Source organism: Trichosurus vulpecula, chromosome 7 (genome assembly GCF_011100635.1).
Source record: "Trichosurus vulpecula isolate mTriVul1 chromosome 7, mTriVul1.pri, whole genome shotgun sequence".
Lineage (NCBI taxonomy): Eukaryota > Metazoa > Chordata > Mammalia > Diprotodontia > Phalangeridae > Trichosurus > Trichosurus vulpecula.
Genome location: NC_050579.1, coordinates 48,444,825 through 48,448,946, shown reverse-complemented (window position 1 = coordinate 48,448,946; position 4,122 = coordinate 48,444,825).

Below are 4,122 nucleotides of genomic sequence, written 5' to 3'. Positions count from 1 at the left end.
CTGCCAATGCCAAAAAAAAAAAAAGAAGCTGGGGAGGAGCTGCTGTGCCCCACCTTCCTAGTGATGCCTCCCACTTCTTCAGCCCAGGCTGGGGAGAAAACAATTGCTGCTAGAGCAGAAAAAAAATCCCAAACAGTGAAAAAGTTTTTTTTTACTTTGGTTTTAGACTGGACCCATAATTGCATTGGTATAAGGAACTCCAGTGCGGAAACTGCCTCTGTATCTGCTGTGAAATGTCGAGCCTAAATGGAGTGTCCTGAGTGCTGAAAAGTTTGGGGACTCGTCTACGGTCAGTAACACAGTTGGTATCTAAGTGTAAAGGCATTACTTCAACACAAGTCTTCCTGACTCTCCATCCATGTGTCCCACTGCTAAGTTGGTGAGGGGCAGGAAGTGGGAGGGCTTTATAAGCATAAGGAGCAGCAAGAACAAAGGCAAAGCATGAAGAAAAATCCTGCATGTATACAAGGACACAGTGGATTACAGTGTACATGGAAGGGAGAGTGAGGAGCCTTAATTGTCCGGACAGCCTTGAAGTCATTCAGTAAACAGGCATGAGAGGGCACTGAGCTGACCAGATCTGTTTGGAAGGGAAATGAGCCTGGCAAAGGGTATGAAGGACAAGCGTGGGGCTAGATCAGGAAGGCTAGTTAGGAGGCTGCTATAATTCAGGTAAGTGATGATGAGGGCTGATACTAGAGTGGTAGCAGTGGGTATCACTGCCAAAGTGGGGGAAGGTTCTAGATATATTGCAGATGCTGAATCTTAGGAGAATCCTGACCCAACCTAGCACCTCTAAATTTGTCAGTGCACACCCAGAAGGGTCCTTTCCCACGGTGGTCTTAAGTAAAATTGTGAGGAATGGAAAATCCATAAGATTATAGATACAGAGTTGGAAGGGGCCTTAGTGACCATCTAGTTGGACCCCCTTATTTTACAAATGAAGCTCAGAGAGGGTAGGGGTAAGAGAATTATCCAATGTCACATAGCAGCAGAACTGTAATTTGAACCCAGGACCTCTGCCTCCAAATTCTGCATAAGTTTGCTTGGGCCACCCTTCTTCCTTAGTTTTCCCTCTTCTGTATCCTTTGCTCTCTCTGCCTCCTGCCCTCTCCTTTCCCTTTTAGGCACCCAATGTCCTTGTTGTATCCTGTCCTTCCTCTCTTAATATATCTTCTCTCAAGAAAAGAAAAACATTAAATTGTTTTTCATACCTTACTGAAGGTGATGGACAATTGTGAAGACTTCACAGGTTATGTCTAATAAAATAGGAGAGGTTTTGGGATTTGGCCTTGTGATTCTGGAAGGTCAGACTGGAGCTGTGGGCATGCCCTTCCCCCTCTCTCTCAGATGTTAGAAGATAATGAACTTCCTGTGAGCTATTTGTTCTCTGCTCCAGGAAAGGTCTCTCCTCCCCCCTCACCCCATTTCTTCTCCTGGACTTTCAGATGCCACCGAGGCAGTTGAGTTCTGATAGGGAAAAACCTGAATGGACCGAATCAACCTTGGTCCTCTGTGTAGTTTTTGTGCCTAGACTGTAAGCCCACCTCCCAGCCAATGGTGAGAAGGGATAGAGGTGGGTGGGAATCTTTTCATTAAAGACTATAAATTAAGGCAGGTTCCCTTCTACCTCACCTCCTCCATAATGGAGGTGTGCCCAAATCTTGCAAGGTTTGTAAAATAAATCTACTTTGTTTCTCCTAAGGATGTCTCTCCTATTATTTGAAAATCCTGTCCCATACAGATTGGAGGTCCCACTGAGATTTGTACTCTCCATGTGGGCTGGCACTGAACTCAGGGCTTAGCCAGCGCTAAGAAGCCAGAGACTTCTCCGACTATCTGAGCGCCTGAGTGCAGGCCTGGTCTCACTGGAGAGTCACAAACTCGGAGGAGAGGAACTCCGAGAAGCAAAGTAAAAAGGGGGAAATTTGAGTTCACTACGTGCTGAGTGGAAATCGGCTGGCCGTGAAATTTTCAGTCGCGGACAGTCATACGCCGTGTTACCCAGGTTAAGTCCTCAGTGTCCTCTGTCCGTGCGACCCAAGTGTGTCGACTGACAGATTTAAGGACTCTGAGAAGACACTGGGGGACTGAGCTAAGATCTCGAGGTCTTAGAACAAAACTAAGCCACCTGGACCTGGAGTGCCAGGGGATTGGAATTTGTGGGGTTTCTAACCCAGAGATGAGGGTGACCTGTCTCATGTAAATTGGTTGTAAATCTCAGTGCCTGGAAAGGACTGGCCATAGAAAGAGCTCTTAAAATATTTGACTCAGGTGGGGAAAAATGGGTTTCCCCTGGTAATGTTAGAAGTGGGTCTGAATTTGAATTCGAAATTCATGTGAAATGTCTGTCTAACTAATGTTTTGTCTGTGTTTTTTTTTTGTTCTACGTTCAGGTAAAAATGTTTAACTCTAGGTGACTGAAATGGGCTCCTTTGGTATGAAAATTGTTAGATAAGGAATCAGAGCTGAAGCTGCCAGCCGGGAGGGCTGGGGGGTCTGAATTAAGGGTTGGTTAGATTCTAAAGGGAAAAAAATCTGTGTATTTTGTTTTGAGTTAGCCTATCTAACATTAGGCAAGTGTTTAAACTGTAGAGGAGAGTAAAGGGGTCTGTATGAAAAATTGGATGACCACTTTGAAGAGGTTCGGTGGCCTGCTTAGGATGTGATTAAAAATTGTTTGTCATTTTAACCTTTAAGTTTTAAGGTAAAAAGAAAGTAGCTCGGAAAAGGAAAAGCTGGGTTAGTATGTAATTTATTATTTACTTGTAATGTTTGAAGTAGTTTGGGTCAAGATAGGGAAGAAAGATTGAAATTGGAATCTAAAAGTTAAAGTAAAAGTTGGGAAAGAGAGAGATAGAAGCTAAAAATAATAAATTTAGGTGGGGAGGGGGTTGTTGCTCTTAGCTGCCATGTGCTCCTGGCCACACCCTTCCCCCACCCTCCACATTGAAAGACTGTGGGGAGCTGAAGCTAAAAGAAACTCGTAACCTGATTGGGAAATAGGACTGACTACATAGTGATGAAAGGTTTTATTGAATCTGGGTATTTACTATAAGAAAGATTTGGATTTGTATAAGCATTAAGCTTTGCCCATGTAAGGTATGACTGAATTTTGTTTTCACAGAGATTATATAAAATCATGATTTGAAGCCATATACTGGTGGCTAGGGATAGGAATTAAACTAGCCCCCTGAAAAATAGCATATCTAATTTGCTCCTTTGTTCTTAGAAAGGCTTCCAGGCCCAAATGTAATACACCTAGGGAAAAGCAAGTGAGAGGGATTTTTCCCCTCCATGTTATCTGGGAAAGCAGGATGAAGGGGAAACTGAGAAAAATATTTTAGCTTGGTAGAAAGAATGAGTGGGGGAGTTGCAAACCCATGTGCTCTTAAGGACCACTCCCTCTTATCTTTCTTAAGAGTCCAAAAGGTTTTTTTTTTTGGAAGAGAAGTACCCGCACCCTTTCCCCCTCAAAATCCTTAGAATCCTTAGGCATTTTGTTAATTGCCAGTGCACATAAGATGAAGCTTGGAGAAAGCGGGGTGCCAAATTCAAATCTGGATGGTTCATAAAAGCAGATAATGATATGAAATAATAAAGTTTTTCTTTACTTTTATAAGTTCATTCATGGCCAGGCAAATATTCCTAATACTTAGGCCAGAGGTAGTGGGTGCTGAAGAATATACAGCTAAATAAAGTGTATTTAAGATATTAATGTATTAATATATGTTATGCATGTATTTATATATTAATATATTAATATAGAAATACCAGAAGTAACAGGATCAACAATTCCTATATGTGATAATCTGGAAATGCAATTGATGTCATCTGAAATTTATTGTTTCTGTATTTCTAAAATTATATTGTATTTCTAAAATTCTCTTAGATTGTGTAATTTGAGAAGACCATTATGTGATTTTAATCTGAGTTTGATATATGTGAATTGGGTGCTTTTAAAGGATGTGATGAAAATTTGATGATTTTAAACTGTCATATTTGGTTTAGAAATGTATTTACCTAGACTGAAATGAGTAGTTCAAATTTTATATACATAATAGTGTTTAGGGCATTATTACATTTCTATAGTATAAATTTTGTTAGAGTTGCATTAGGTTA